The sequence below is a fragment of the Cavia porcellus genome, unplaced genomic scaffold (genome assembly GCF_034190915.1).
Source record: "Cavia porcellus strain 051 isolate PalLab524CR breed Dunkin Hartley unplaced genomic scaffold, mCavPor4.1 scaffold_9, whole genome shotgun sequence".
NCBI classification, from domain to species: Eukaryota; Metazoa; Chordata; class Mammalia; order Rodentia; family Caviidae; genus Cavia; species Cavia porcellus.
In genome coordinates, this window is record NW_026947492.1 from 69,058,133 (window position 1) to 69,075,600 (window position 17,468).

General features: G+C 37.6%; 2 pseudogenes; both read left to right on the forward strand.

The window, feature by feature from the left end:
- Positions 1-3,903: 3,903 nt before the first annotated feature.
- On the forward strand, positions 3,904-4,848 carry LOC100734137 (olfactory receptor 52N5-like; annotated as a pseudogene).
- An 11,541-nt stretch (positions 4,849-16,389) lies between these two features.
- Positions 16,390-17,394, forward strand: LOC134477506 (olfactory receptor 52B2-like; annotated as a pseudogene).
- Positions 17,395-17,468: the final 74 nt, after the last annotated feature.

Sequence of the window (17,468 nt, forward strand, 5' to 3'; positions counted from 1 at the left end):
CTTTGCTATTTATTTTAGATAAATCTTTGCTATTTATTTTAGTTAATGGCCTTGATTAACATGTTCATTCTGCATTCACAGCAATAAACAAACATTCATGAAACCATGTATGAATATTTATCTTTGTTTTATTTTTAATTGTTTTAGAGAAGAATTTACGAACTTTAATCATGATAGTGGAATATCATCATGGGAGTTACTTTCTGGACTATTGTCTTTTGGGGTAAAGAAGGGGTTTTTTAGTGACCCAAATTTGTCTAACTTTATTTCATGGTTTTCCTTAGAGCTCTGTGGTCTCTTTAGCTATTTCTTATTAAGTTTTTGGACTTCTGAGAGTATAAGAGATCATGTGCACTTCCTGTGGGATCCACCTAGAAAAGCTTTTGTGTTCCACAGTCTATAATGTGAAATCCTCACACACAATGCTGGCCCACTGCTTGGCATGATCAACTTTTGTGTTCCTTCTTGTCTTCTGCTAATCTGTGGATAAGAGATGATTTCTGCCTTCTAGGTGCTCCAATCCTAGGTTTAATGTGGGAGGAAGACTTGTACTCCTTTAGTCTGTCTGTGCCACTGGTTGAGTCAAAGGTGCTAGTCTATAGAAGATTCTGTTGATGATTTGTTAGCCTGAAAATTTAGGAAGAGTGGGTTCATTCCACATTCAAGAAAGAGCATATTTGTATTAGATGTGTGTTTTGGTGGCTAAAGGAATTGGTAAGATATTCTTAACCTCTTCTAGAGCTTAGAGAACACTTGGTTATATATTCATTCACCTTTTAAAAATACGTTCTTCAATGCCAGAGACAGAAGATTACATAAAAACTCCAAAACCATTTAATGAAGAAAAATTAAATGGGTCCATATAGTTCTTGTAAATCACTAGCCCACCTTACCCACATCCCCTTCCTTTCATTCAATTCAATCAGTACAACTCCAATTTATTCAGTGTTCTTTTTAAATCTAGGTACCATCCTTAGGCACAAGGTGAAATAGATGATGGATTTAATCTACACACTAAAACAGCTGATGGGTAGTATAAAAATGAGCAACACAAAGTAAACTGTCCCAGCACAGGTCTCCAATTTATCATCATCATGAAACATGGAAAAATTATGAAGGTTACAGAAAGGAAGGGTAATTTCATATAGTGAATCTCCTTTGGTGTAAGAGTGATTGGAGTATGTTAGCTTCACCAGTATTCTGAGCAAAAAGCACAAAATTCTGTGTCTTTCAGTAAATTACAAAGTATATGATCTTAAGTAAAAGAACTATGATAATATTGAATTGGTAGATGCAAAAATGTGATGGAAAACAGAAGTAAATTTAAATAATAATTAAATAGATAATATACATTATGTTGTGATTATAGATAATTACAAATATCTATAATTACAGATGTAATTATAGATAATTACAAAATAATATATAATGCTAAACATAGAGATAATCTAATATAATTTTTGATAATTTTTCCATAAGCAGATAGATAAATGTTTGAGCTATTATGCAAATTTGCTATTTACTTGCCAGATTACCATAAAGGCACCGGATTGAAGACACAGAAAAGCCTATTGATAAATACCAAAAATACAATGTCTGGCACATATATGGTGGGTGATTAAGGGGATTTTGAGACATTTGCAAGTAAAATTTGCTGGATTTGAAACAGAGGACCACACACTTCAGATTTTCAGGTTCAAGAATAGTATCTTGTGCCACTAAAAAGATATATTTGATACCACAAGAAAAGCATTTCTATACAAAAACCACAACAAAGAAGAAACAGTAGCAAGGAATATTCAAGTTTGTTTCCTGGACATAGCTTGTTCTTGCTATTATCTCCAGGAATTGGGAAAAGGTATGTTCAGATGCCTGATAGGATTTCATTATTTGTTCTGGTACCTAAATTTCTCAAATAAGGAAAAAAAAACCCCAGATGTAGTCCATCCCCAGAGTAGCACAGGAAAGAAGAGAAAACAATGTGAAAAGCAAGTCTCCTTGGCTTTCCAAACTTTTTGGACACAAGATGACTCTGCCTATTTTTCTGCAGAGTGAGACCAAGTGATAGTCTAAAAGAATGTTTTCTTTTTACATCCATGGGTGCTCCATACACTTTGTGTCAAATGGTTGCCCAGTGTGGGATGAGGAAGAAGCATAAGCAAAAGCAGTGATTGCATCACTCCTGCTTTCTATCACATCCTAGAGATTTGGACATCCAGACCAGGTAATGGACCTATTGTCATCAAGGAGAAATTGTGATGGGCATGAAACGGTGTGGTGTTGCAATGTTGATGTGATACACTCTTTTATTTTCATGACACCTAATTATATGGTCTCCTTTTTAGTGTCTCGAAATAAGCAAAAATAAGGAAACTGTAGAACTCTGTAATAAATCCATCAGGTCTTGTGTTTTTCTTTGATGGGAGTTCTTTTATTACTGATTTAAATTCATCACTAATTATTAATGTGTTAATAATTTTTCTTCCTGAGTTTAAAAGAAAATAATAAGGACGAGAGAGAAGAAATACCAAAGAAGATCATAAACATACTAGTTTTTATACTGTGGTGGATGAAGACACCATTATCTAGCGGCAAAACAGATGCAAAGTCCGTTTTGGGGATGAGTGGATTTCAAGTGAATGACTTTAGTGTTGGACAGGCCAAATTTAGTCTTCATGAGAATTTACAGTGGAAATATCCAGCATGAAAGGACATATCAAATATGTTTATTTATAAATTTAATTATCTAAATATTAATTCTCTATAGGTTATATTTGAGACAATTAGAGTGAAAATCTTTCTTATATGGTTTTTAAAAATTGCATCAAAACAAAGACATGGAAAAGAAATGGATTATCTCAATGAGCTTGAGATACAGAGCATTTGACAAAGGAAGGTTTCTTATTCTTTTTTGAGACAATCAAATTAGATTAACTTTCATAGTCATCATTCTTATATTTGATGTCCACACAAGATCTGCACTTCTATTTCAATATTACTATATCCGGTCCACTAGAATACTAAATTAGAAGTAAAATAAACTTCTGATTATTGTAGAAGTCTTTAAATACCAGTCTTGAATTATAGAAGAAACACTGAGGCTTTGAGAATAAGTAAGCCTGTCTACCTCCCTACGACCTTCAATGCTCCCAATCTCATTTGAAAATCAGAAGCTAAGTACAGGCTCCAGCGTGGTTAGTACTTGGATCAAAGAGTAAAGTAAATCTCCCTAAATCACACTTTGCTATAAAAACAGTTGAAATTCAACAGGAATATCCACAATCTTCTCATTACACATGATGACACAAAATTAATTCAATAAACAAATTTCAGGCTATTCTTCACATGCAATCTTAAGTTTCTCTCATAGGATATGTAATCAATTTTACAAGCCAGGATACATAAAAATGAGACTACATGAGTGCTGAAGTCATGTATTAACAGCATTTTCACTTATAAATATGTCTTTGTCTCAGCCAACATTATTGAAACTCTGTGACCCGCATTTCTACTTCTATTTGTGAGAAAAGAATTAGAGCTTACTAGTTCTGGTTTAAAATTAAATTTAGGCCTTTTACAGAACTTTTAAAATGTCACCTAGAGGGGGCTGGGGATTTAGCTCAGTGGCATAAGCGCCTGCCTTGCAAGCAGGCAGTCGTGAGTTCGATCCCTGGTACCGATAAAAATGAAAAAGACAAAAAAAAAAAAAAAGTCACCTAGGATATTGTTCAATAAATTATGTGTTTTAAAATTAATATTACCCAAAATAATTGATAATATTTATAAATATAACTTTAGTACAAATTTGTTCATATTTGCAACAATCTGAATCAAATTTTTATTATTTCTTTTTCCTCAGGTTAAAGACTTTTGGAAGCATATCACTACTTTACTGAGTTAGTTATGCTGATTTCCAACAACTCATATGCACCTCCTCAGTATTTCATCCTTAATGCAATTCCTGGCCTGGAAGCAGTCACGTGTGGATCTCACTTCCGCTCAGCACAATGTATATCATCTCCTTTGTAGGCAACCTTGGTCTTGTGTACCTCATTTATTGTGAGGCATCTTTACATCCCCAATGCATTGTTTTCTGGCCATGTTGTCTCTTGTTGCTCTATTATGGCACAACCACTCTACCCTATGTGCTTTGCATCTTCTGGCTCAATTTCAAGAAAATTAAATTTAATGCCTGCTTAGCCCAGATGTTCTTTGTCTATGGATTCACAGGTGTGGAGTCTGGCATGCTCATGCTCATGGCCCTGGAACGCTATGTAGCCATTTGCTACCCACTACATTATGCTACCATACTCATTAACCTTATCATTGCCAAAGGTGGGCTTGCCACCTTCCTGAGCTGTGTTTTGCTGATGATTCCTTTTCCATTCTAGGTCAAGCGCTCGTTCTTCTGCCAAAGCAATATCATCACAGATACATATTGTGACCACATGTCTGTGGGGAAGTTGTCCTGTGCCAGCATCAAGGTCAGTGTCATCTATGGCCTGATGGTTGCACTCTTGATTGGAGTGTTTGGAATTTGTTGTATATCTTTGTCTTATATAATCCTCTGTGCAGTGATCAGCTTCTCATCATCAGATGCTCAGCAGAAGGCATTCAGCACCTGCACTGCTCATATCTTTGCCATTATCATCACCTAGGTCCCAGCATTGTTTACTTTTTACCCACCATTTTGGGGGTCACACTATTCCTGCTTCTCTTCATATCATTGTGGCTAATCTTTACCTTCTTCTTCCACCAACCCTTAACCCTATTGTTTATGGGGTGAAGACAAAACAGATCCAAGACAGTGTCATAAAGTTCTTCCAGAGTGAGAAAGGCAGCAGTTAATCTAAGGCAACTGAAGTTAGGTAGAAGAAAGATGAATGAAAAGAAAACAAAGAGGAAACATATGTGTGATACCAATAATTTCCCATTATCTCTTCCAGAGTTTGTTTTCAAAATTATATTAAGGAGATTTATAGCTGTCTCTGGATTTGTATCTAAATTATTTTCCTTTCTTTTTCTTCTTTAATGGTCTTTTAAAACTTTATTTTTAGTTGAGTGATAAAACTGTATTTATCATGTGTAACATGATGTTAGGGAGTACAAAAATATAATTGATCTCACAGAAGAAAAGAGCAGAGTGCAAGTTTCTAGTACAAGTTGTGATCAAGGCATTGGTATGGGATCACAATTGTTCTCTAATATAACCATTTAAGATATTTCTTTACCTTTTGAAAATGTCTTGTTTATGACATGATAATCTTCTCTTTAGATAAGAAAAAAAGTGGTTTTTCAAGACTTTTCAGCCTGGGTAGTCTTTGATGCTAAAATTCAGTTTATGGAGTAAATTAAGTTTATGAATAAAATTCAGTTTATGAATTAAATTATGAAATATTAAAATAAGAAATTAATTAAGAAATTTCTCTGTACATTCAATTCTGAAAATAGATGCCCATTGTCACCACTACTCCTAGATGAGATGTATTTTACCTGAAAACTTAGATAGTTCAACGAAGAAGCTATAAGTTATAAGATGTTGTTGGTATATGGTGTGGTTTTTCACAGTTAAATATCAATTAATTGATGAGTGTTTTATAAGCTCAAAATATATCTAAAATGAATCCTATCCTCCCTTCTTAGTTGCTGTATGTACTATTTTATCATAAGATGTTTATAATAGGCTCATTTATTGGCATACTTCCTCTTTGTTTACTGCTAAAGCATACTGTTTTTTAAGACACTGGGTATTTATATTTACCTTTGCATTTCAATCTCTGGCATAATGCAAGTCACCAGGTAAAATAAATGTACTTTAAGTGGCTAACCAAGTAAATCTACATTTTGAAGCTCTATGGTGGACAGAAAAAATATGAACATTCTTCTGGCAGAAAAAAGTTTTTACCTTTTTTTGGTACCAATGATTGCACTCACTACCTCACACTTGCCAGGCAAGTGCTTATACCACTGAGCTAAATCCCCACCCTAAAAGTTTCTACTTTTTATGGGAAGTAAAATACCAACAAAAATATATTAAATTGTGTTCTTATTTTTTGTTTTGTTTGTACTGGAAATCAAACTCAGGACCTTGCATTTGCCAGGCAGAAGCTTGTGCCACTGAGCTATATCCCTTGCCACTGACAGGCAGCGTATCAGAGTCAAGTAAATTCAAATTGAAAGGAAAAGGCCAATTATGTTTCCTGGAACATCTTAGTAGGAAGTAAAAGAGTTAAGTAAAATTTATTCTGAAGTAAAAATGTATGAATATAAGGGGTAATCAAATATTATGATAAATTTTCAAATTTTTAAAGATTCATTACAGTGAAAAATATATTTTCATTAACCCCCACAAAATATGTCCCTCACTTTGAATATTCTTATCATGCCTGATGCTTTCTGAAGTACTTCTGGAAACCATCTTTTGTGTCTTTATTAGGTATGATAAAAGATTCAGTGAATGCTATTGGTAACCAGTGGAAGGCAAGCTCTTAGAGACAGTATAGTTTGTCCTCAGCCACTTTTACTCAGCACATCTGGAAATGTGTGAATTATGGCTCTTCCCTAAAGCCAGACCATGAAAGGTAGTTGTTTTAAATTGATCCAGAGCATCAAGCCAGCCATATAAATGCAACCATAGGGTATTTCACAAATGTGAAAATATCACAAAAGTTCAAGCACTCATCCTGAGAGAATAAGGAAGTCACAAAGATATGACATTTAATAAGGAGTGTGTATGTGCACACATGTGTGTGTCCATGCACGCTTATGTCTCTAGTTTTTGCACAATTAATCATTTCCTTTAAAAATATATCTGTAAATAAAATTTTGGGGTCATAAATTATATCTGGTCACTATGTTACTGAAAAGAATTAACATTCTAATTTACATTTAATGCAATTAAGTCCTTATTTTCTAGTTTTAATGTAATTTCTTTCTTCCTCATCTCCCTTTGTGCCTAACTGACTTATGCTAATAGCGTACTTTGCTTTCTTACTTAATATTTTGGTTTGTCTTTGCAATTTTTTGCTTTTTGTTTTCCACGAGTCTTACAAAACACATTTATTTTTACCACTTACTATCTATTGTTAAATGAAAAAGAACTTACAAAAATACATTCTCATTGATAGAATATCTAGTATATGAAATATGAAAATAGTAATCATTGCTGTATCGAGGTAGTGACCTACTAGGTGATTTTACTTTCATTTGGCAGTCTCTACATTTCTATCAGAAAAATTTTATTTTACTACTGTCAAATATATGACTATACTTTGACAAAGTTTAGTCTTGATTATAAAAAAAAAGCTATTTTGAAATGATAGCAATTGAACATGACCATGAAAAGTAACAAAAGAAAACAAGAAAAAAGAAAAAGAGAGAAAATGTACTCTTGAACCTCCATACTTGCACTGCAGTCAGTCTGGCTGGGGAGAAGAGAGTCATCCCACATTGTAGGACATTTGCCCATGTATTCTGGCCTGGATATGAGTCTTTGGCTTCTGTCTGACTTGGGTCTCACTATAGTGGCCCAGCAATGAGCTCCAAAACAAAGTGCTGCATTAGTCCTGGGCTCTGCTCCCCAGTTTGTGGAACTCTGCTCTGCTATCTGCTGCATGAGTTTGGAGGAAAGATGAACGATGTCAGCTTCCTGGATAATGCAGTTCCAGAAGCTCAGTCTTGAAACAGAGTTTCTGAGGCTTATTTTGACACTTGCTTTTTTCATGACTGATAATAGGTTTTAAGTCTAAGGCTTTAAATTTTGTTCTCCTTCCCCAAGCAGGACGTATCTTCCTCCAAGCTGCTTGAATTTAGAGGAATGGTGATACTGGCAGATTTTTCCCTTCTTTCTTTTTCAATATATTTCCCTTTAATTCTACTAAAACCAGGAACTTTGTCCTCTCACATGCTTTCTTAGTTCTGGAAGAGGCAGTTTGCTGTGTAAATAGCCATTCAAAATGGTATGTCTACAAGGAGAGAATTGCTGGAGGATCTTACCACCATCTTGCTCCAGCTCTAGAGTTTTGTTTTTTAATGTTTCCTCCTTTGTTCCAAATCCCATCTTTCAACTGGAATTAATGCATTAGCGCTTCATGTGAGGGCAAAATGAATGAGTCCATTATAATTTTGTGACTTTTATTCTGAATTCTTTAGCATACCATCAGCCGGTCCTCTCTGTAAACTCCCCAGTAACTCTCAGTCCCTCTGAGCTGGAAGCTTCCAGTCATTTGTTCTGTTGAATACATTCTCTTCCACTTCCTTGGAAAAGACATAGTGAATCAAAAATAAAAATAGGAGACAATAGAAGTATGAGACTTAGGGAAAAGGGGTAGCTTTTGGTGAGCAGTTATGGCTAAACTTGTTTTGCTTAACTGCTTCTTCCTGTTAATGCAACTTGCTTCTTAAATTTATGGGATAATAAAGTGAGGCTGGAGTTTCTTAAACACCAAAGCTCCCTTGTATTTTGCCAAGAGGCTCCCAGATATAATGGCAGCGGGAATGAATTTTGGAACACCTTCAGCAGTGCTTCTGCTCCACATAGTGGGTGAAATTATAAGTAGACAAAGGAACAGTGGTGCTTAATCTACCTGCCTCATTAAGAAAGAAGAAAGTTCATTATGGGCTTAATTACTAACTAGGGAAAAATACACTGCACTCATAACTAGACTATTCCCTAGCAGTTATACCCTTCATCTAAAGAAAAATCTTATGTCTCAACACAGAAGGTTTTTCAACTCACAGAAAAATTCGTATGTCAGCTATTGTTGTGGTTTTATGACATGAACTGACTTCCTTTATTACTGCCTCAGAAGTTCCAGTTTACTTTAGAAAGAGCAGGAAGACAGTTTAGTGCTTGGTTCCCTTGGTCCAGCTGCCTCATTTCAGCTCTCTCCATGAATCATAACTCATCACTTGTTCCAGGATCAAAAGGCTGCCAAATTCTCTTCTGCCTAATGCTGCCAAATTCTTCTAACAGAGTATAACAGAAAGGATAATTTCTGCCTGTTGTATGATTGACTTTCCAATTATTTTTTACGAAAATGACCAGTGTGGACCCTGAGTCCTCACACTCTAGAAAGTCACTGATGCTGAAAACACAGATGGTGAATACATTTGACTACTATTGCCTTTCTGGATCAAGGAGCTACTATTTTTCATTATCAATCTCTTCTCTCTTCTTTCCTCAACACTGCTGATTAGTTTCAAACATAGGCTTTAGAATTAACTACTTCAAAGATGTTGAGTTTACATTTTAGTCACAATGAAAGAGAATGTCATAGAAATATGTGTATAACAACATTGAGATACTAAAAATGGAAGATAAAAAAGTCAAACCAAGCTCTTCCAGTGAACCAGCCCCAGACATGAGCTGCTACCACCAGGGAGGCAAACAGCCAGATCCTAGCCTTTTCCCATCAATCAGCACCATTGCAGACTGCAGAGTAAGAACACAAAAAGTCACAAAGTGCAAGCCCTCCCTGTGAACCAACACCATGTGCAGGCTGTCGCCACCTGGGGGACAGCCAGACCGCAGCCCCTTCTGGTGTGCCCAGCCCACCCACCCTGCATAAGCAACTGGCTGACCTGGAGAAACACAGGCTAGACTATAGCTATTGAGGTGTAACACAATTTGATGCTTGTGCTGTTTGGTGCTTTACTGACTTTGCTGGTCTAGGGCCAGTGATCTGATCATTTATTCAGAGGATCACAGTACACAGTGTGGCATCTATGAGGGATCTCCTTCTGAAGGTGGTAAGCATTGTTAATTGCCTACTATCTTGTTTTGAAGTCCTGTATCACTTTGGGGGGATTGGATTTTACTGTGTTTTACTTGGTTTGATTTTGTTATATCTGCTGGTTTGGTTAGCTATTTCAAGGATAGCAAGATATATTTTGGTAGCCATTTTATATTTACTATTGTCTTGTTTTGAAGTCCTTTCTTGCTTTCATTGTTTTGTTTTTATTGGTTGTATTCTATTCTGTTTTGTTTGATTTTTAGTATGTCTGAAAGTATCTACAGCTGTTTTGAAGACAACAAGAGGCATTATGATAACCATTGCTAATTTCCTATCATCTTGTTTGGAAGTTCTGTATCACCCTGTTTTGCTGTGATTGGCTTTATTCTGTTTTATTTTGTTTGGTCTTATTCTCTTTAAAATAAAAATTACAAATAAAAAATACAATGAACAGGGGTAAATCTATGCTTCTGATATTACGCTTCATGCACAATAAGGGTCTTCCATTAAACATTCTTTCTACAGCCTGGTAAGTGTGCTGTCTGATATTCTTGGTTAAGAGAGCTGTGCATATAAGTCAAGTGTGTTCTTTCTAAAAGTAAATCACATTATTAGAGATCAAAAACCCACTTTAGAGGTAATAAAATCTTGCTGGAAGTGGCAGGGTGTCCAAATTCAAGGACAAAAAGGTTTATCACAATTTGTTCTTCAAATTGTGTGGACCTCCCTCACATTATATTATTCTATGGTTATACATATGATTATGGAATTTTACACTTAGAGAGGAAGATTATTCTATGATAATTTTAATAGCTTCTTAGAGAATTGATTTAGTTTGTCTACTGAAAAACAAACTACACTACCATCTAAATGTTGAAAGGTAGATTCTGTTGTGTACAGAAAATACAATTTATAAATTCAAATGCATGGATAAACAAAGTGACCTTACGTCTCTATTCCATAGCAGGTGAAAAGAGTGATTCTCTCTCATTCTGAGGATGGTAGGGTGATTTTTAACATAATATTACTAGGTGGCTATTTATCCTCATTAAATGAGAGCAAGCTTAAAGTGTACAGTAATTGTAACCACTTTACTGTTACTTACTAATCTTCTATCCATCATAATATTGGACATGTAAGGGGAGCCTAATGTACTTACTGAACTAACAGGTAGCCTTTCCTGATCAAAGGCACTAATATGACATTTATTTTATTTCTAACCTCGCTTTATACAAAAACAATAAAAATGCTCAATTAGTATTTGAGACCCTCCCCAAAGAGATCGGTGTTTATGTAGTCATCTGTTACTAAGTAGCACACAGAATATTAAAGGAGAAGCACCTAGAAGATGAGAAGAATGAAGATTATAAAGTTGCATTCAATTCCTGTCAGAGTAAGATGGTTAAACAATCATTCTACAGGTATAATATTAAGAGAACCATGCACCAAAGTTTTGCTGGGATTCTGAAGTTATCTGATGAATTGGATTCCTAATAAGAGATAATGAATTTCAATTGCATACTCTATTGAACACCAATTAATATATTAGGTGGATAATACTTTATCACTATAACATTCAGACTTGTGGAATGGTGCATTACATTTTCTATAGATTCTGGAAACAAGAAACCACTGGAAAGGCTGATACAAAGACAAATAATTGTATTCACCCAGTGTCTGATTACACTGAATGATTCAGTGAACCATTTGCCTTCAGATGTACCCATCCTAAATAATGCCACTTTTAAATTGGATTCGATGGTACATACTTGTAGTCCCAAACACTTGGAAGGCTGAGGGAGGAGGACAGCTGCAAGTTCAAGACCAGCCTGGATTACATAGTGAGTCCATGTCCAGCTTGAACTAAATAGTGAAAAACTAATTTCCACCAAATGATAATAATAATAATGCTATTTTTATTGAATGCATGATGGTTATGGTCAATAGTCCATCATCTACACATAACTGTAACCTTCATCAATGTCAGTGACCAGATTTTCAATCTTAGGATTTTTATGGCATGCTTGCTGATAGACTTAGTGTGACAAATTGAGTTTGATCTTTGGGATATGTGTTTAATAATTTAAAGTTAAGCTCTCAGGTCCTCAGCAGGTTGTCCATCCAGAAAGACAGATGGACTTCAGAGAACATCATGAATTCTGGTTACAGATGAGCCATAAATTCAATCGATGCTGCAAGAATATTGAGAGAATAGATCATGCTGTTTGTCATGCCACCTCTAACTGTAAATGACTTAGCCCCCTCCTATTTCTTCCTGCTCTTTTTTCTTTCATTTGTCTCTGACTTCTGACCTTTCTATACGGCATTTATTAACCTACACCTGTTTGTATATGGAAGAATTTCTAGCCTTCTTACTCCAATAACTCTTGTGCTTGGTTAGGTTTAACCTGCTTATTTGTGGTACATCCTAGACCTTGGTAAACTAATGTATGCCGGTCCGAACTAAACAATACCTGGAACTCAGACACCATGAGAAAAAATTCTTGAACCCTGAATTCTGACATAGGAGAAAAAGGGTGCTTATTTCAGTCACATGGCTTCTGGATACCGAGGGAAGGAAAAAAATCTTTCTATATGATTCCAGAAAGTTAACATTCAGACCGGGGCCTGAACACGTTTTACTTTTCCAATCTCTGAAAGTTTCACTAGTTAACATGGTTGCAAATTTTGGGTGTACTAATGATTTTTCTATATCTAAACCATAATAGGACTCTATAAGAAGGCGTTGGGACCCTCCTGCTCATAGCTATCTATACCACTTTCCATGCCACAGCTTTACTATTATTTTTGTATTCACTATTTCTCCAGGGTATCTCACAGAGTTCCAATTATATTATCTTCCTTTTGTAATTGTAAGTAAACCAAAACATTTTAATGGTTTAATGCTGGTAAGTGAGTTAAAGTTAATCTTAGTAGTAGGTCTCTGGGGATGATCAGAGTAGAGAATGGTAATGAAAGGTGGGCATCACAGACCTCATGGTTCAGAAATGCAGTCATAGGTGAATTAACTTTTAAGTCAGGAAGAACATATTCCTTTTTATAGATATTTCTTCTATTTATTTGAAGCACAGTAAAAAATTAGTACACGGGAATTCAGTGACACAAGGTACACTGCCATTAACTTAAGGATATTATACAGTTGGTTTTTTTTTTTTAAAGGAAAGAAAAAGGAAAATTTTGTTATCGTGTTTTGAACACTGCAAAGGTACTCTTACCTGGCTAATCAGACCATTTACAAATAATTAAGTCAGTAAACTGCTAACTTCCATAAAAAGATAGCTTTCTTACTAAAATGCAAGAATTTAAAAGTGGTATCTAAGCAAAAGACAAAAACAAATTGGAATGAAAGCCTAGATATCACATCTAAAATTGGGGTTTTTTGTTTGGACCTTTATACTCTTCTCCCCTTCCATCATATCCTGCTGGAGTTCCAGGGTCCATTTCTCTAGGACACAGGCCCCGCACCTCTCTGCCCAAAGCGCTCAATGTGCATGTCATTTCCCATCATGGAACCACCAGGGTTGCTGTTGGAACTCTGGGATTAGCTTCATAACCTATGCCACCACCACCACCTAGAGGTGGAAATTTCTGGTCTCTGGAACCATATGGATCTTCCATGTTCATTGCTCCTCTGCCACCTATTTTCATGTCTCTTTCTCCTGGATCCATGTAGTCCATTCAGCTGTTACTCTCCTCTCTTTGGCGTTTCATCTGTTCAGGAAGAAAATATTTTTAAACTTCAAGTATAATGGACCCGTGGGGCATCAGCTGGAAGTAGGTATCATGCTGCAGCAGAAATATAAACTTCCTTTTGTGGGACGAAAACTGGAATGAAGTCAAAAAGGGAGATGCTACAGTAAACTGATTCTAAGAGGGATCCCAAGTCAGGTGATGTTGCTCCTGTGGTGAGGCACTGGAAATGAGGGGCAGGAAGATTGAGATGTAGCAACAAAGATCCTTGAACCTAGGCTGGAATTGTGATAGACAGTATCTTCAGTCTATGTAGCCAAAGTTTATAGCTTATAGCTAAACATTAAGTACGCTATTTTGTTTACTGCAGGAAATGTAATTAAAAGACAGCCAAACAGTTAAACAATAATAAAATAACGTTATATTTTCTGAGCATTTTATATGGATCAACTCACTTACTCTTCACAGTTGCCTCCTGAAATTTAATGTCTTAAAATGAAGAAACAGAGGTGTGCAGGTGTACAGTGACTTGCCCAAGATCACTGGGTCAGTCAGGAATGAACAGGGCAATGAGCACAAGACTCAAGACGTTCTCTCCCATTCACTGTGGCTCCTGTCCCTTCTCCACCATGCTGGTTTTCCTTCTGTCACTCTACACAATTCTCTTGTAGCCCCGGAAGGTAATTTTTGTGAGACTTTGGATACCTCTTTGTACTGTATTTCCTTTCTTGTCACCCTGACTTTTTCCTTCAAGAGCCTAGAACCTTCAGAAGGTGTCTGGCAGAGAAGCAGCAAGGCTGAGAGAGGGGCGTCAGCATGAACGGGCTGAGTGAGATGGACGAACCTGAATGGACCTCCATTTACAGCTGCACAGGGTCCATGCCTCATCCCCATGCTGGCCTTCGGTATCTCTTTGTTGGGGTGCTCTGACATCATCAAAATTGTAAGAAAAGAGCTGAAATTGTTTTCATAAGGACTTACATCAGGTTTCTTACTGTCTTACTGAGAGGAGATATGTTAATAACTAGTAAGATTGAGAGATGCAGTGAGAAAAAAAGTGTCCAATAGATTTCTCTCAAAGAAAAAATAATTTGTGTTCTGGCAGGGATTTTGCTTATGCACAATTTGCAGTCAGTGCTTTAAACAACAGGCGCAGGATGTTTCCAGTGCTCTTCTTCTCTGTGATTCTCCCAGCACAGTTTAGCTTCTCCTAAGTAAAACTTGAGTCCATATTTAACATGTAATCCAGGGATAACACTGGCTTGGAAGATGTCAGTGATTAGCTTGCTTGGGGTCTTGTTGGAATCTGGCCCCTTTCCCACTCTTGTACCACTCGGGGTCCCATTGTTCTCTCTCTACCCCCCATCAGGCTCTGAGAAACCGCATTCATCTAGAGGCTAGAGAAGTTGAGGGTTTGATTCCTTTGCATGGCTTCTTCCTTGGTGCTCTCTGAATACCTTTAACAGAAGACCAAACTTCTATTTGTTGGTTGCCTTTCTACTCCTGATTCCCTCCCTATGCTTTCCCCCCAACCCCACATCATTTATTTTGAGACAGGATCTCACTAGGTATTCTAGGCTGACCTTGACCTTACTAAGTAATCCAGGTTGCTCTGGAACTTGAGAAAACCTTTACTGCCTCAGTCTCCCAAGTACCAGAAATATAGGTGTGCCACCACCATACTCAGCTTTCCATGGTCTCTTTTCCTCATATATCCTTCTAGATTCTTAATTAATAATCCTTTCTCTATTTCTAATAAACAGACAGATTCTTAACTTCCAAGCAAACAATTATTAGGTGAGCAGTAGGAAAGCTAAGATAAAGGAAGTCATGTTTAACATTTTTTTTTGCAGCAAAGGAAACTGCTTCTTTTTGAGGCTTGGGGAACAAGTGGTGCATAAGGGTTAGGATTGTGAGTGTGTGGGACATAGGGTGTGTGTGTGTGTGTGTGTGTGTGTGTGTGTGTGTGTGTGTGCTGTGTTAGTGGAGCCACGAGAGAACAGGCAGCCAGAATCTATTGATTTCCTTTACTCAGAACAGTTTCTCTGGAGGCCTCAGGGCTTCCATGGATGAGCAGCATGGTGAGAGAAGGAGGGTGACAATGATCCAGGGGCAATGTGCTTATTACCAATTCCTCCAGATGAATGTAATTATTATGCATCACGGACACATACTAACAACAAAGACGTTCTGAACACAATCCAGAACCACTTGTATGAAATTGGGAAAGAGCATAGAAAGCTTTTGATAATCATCCCTTCAGATTTCATTTGCTGCCCTAGTGCTCACTGGCTTTAGAGAAGATGTGAATCTGGGTTGGAATGGTAAACACAACCCTTAGGCTCCTTCTGAAGTTCCACATGGGAATCTACTTCCATGCACAGGAAACCAAGTGCAAGTGTCCTGTGGAATGTTTCAGGCTTTGTGTTTGAGGTGATCTTCCTGCCTTTGACTCCTAACGGCTAGATTTTACATGTCCTCTGCCATGCCTGGTTTAAGGAGGTATTTTAAGTTTAAAATTTGGGTAGACAGAAGTGGAAGGGGAGGGAAATTCAGGTAAACAATGATGGAGAATCTTGGGGGAAGGGAAAAGTGCAATATGAGTATAGGGCAAATAAGATTCACGTGGAAATGGTAGAATGATGACAGAAATCAGTGTGGGGGCAAACTCAGGGGACACAGTGAGTGCAGGCGTGTGTAGCTCCACTGGATCTTGAAACATTGCCTGAGATACTCTGTGTTGCAAGAAAGCACCAATGGCCAGAAGTATGTCCCACACCCAGTGATCATGCTCTAGGAGAGTTTACCCTGGAAAGCCCAGGAGTGTATAAAGCCATACTGTCTTTTGTGATCTCCGCACATACTCAGCTGTGTTTCGGTTCCTATTACTTTCAGCAGATGCAGCAGCTTCTAAGCCATTCTACAGAGGACCGTAATATGCAGCATGACTCACACCAACCTTACCATCTTCCACCCCACAGTTTTTGTCCTACTTGGCATCCCTGGACTGGAGGCTTATCATACTTGGTTGTCAGTTCCCCTCTGTCTCATGTATGTTACTGCAGTCCTGGGGAACACCGTCTTGATAGCGGTTATCATCACAGAGCGTAGCCTTCACAAGCCCATATAGTTTTTCCTCTCCGAGTTGGCAATCACAGACATACTTCTGTCTACCACTACTGTGCCCAAGGCCCTGGCCATCTTTTGGTTTTATTCCCATCACATTGTCTTTGATGCCTGTGTCACTCAAGTCTTCTTTGTTCACACTGTGTTTGTCTGGGATTCAGCAATCCTGTTAGCCATGGCCTTTGACCATTTTGTGGCCATCTGTGCCCACCTGACACACACCACAGTGCTAACCTGGCTTACTGCAGAAAGAATTGCTCTGGCCATCGTCATCAGAAGCTTTTGCATCATCTTCCCAGTGATCTTTTTGCTGAAGTGGTTGCCCTTCTGTTGGACCAACATTATCCCCCAGTCCTACTGTGAGCATATTGGAGTGGCCTGCTTAGCCTGTGCTGACATCACTGTTAACATCTGGTATGGCTTCTCAGTGCCCATTGTCACGGTCATCTTGGATGTGATCCTCATCTCTGTGTCTTACTCACTGATTCTCCAAGCGGTGTTTGGTTTACCCTCTCAGGATGCCCGGCATAAGGCCCTCAGCACCTGTGGGTCCCTCTTCTGTGTCATCCTCATGTTTTAGGTTCCATCTTTCTTTACCTTACTAACCCACCGATTTGGGCATAACATTCCCCATCATGTGCATATGCTGCTGGCCAGTCTTTATGTAGTGGTGCCTCCAATGCTCAACCCCATTGTCTATGGTGTGAGGATGAAGCAAATCCTGGAGGGTGTGGCCCACTGGCTCTTTGCTGTGAAGACTCGGTGGTGCGCGCCCCTCTGGGCTGATGGGGTCTCATGGAGCTTCATGCGCAGCGGCATCTAGGAAGCTACATAGGAAATACAGAGATTTCTGGGACTTAGTTTTTCTTTCTACAAACTTTCTCCAACTTTCTCCAA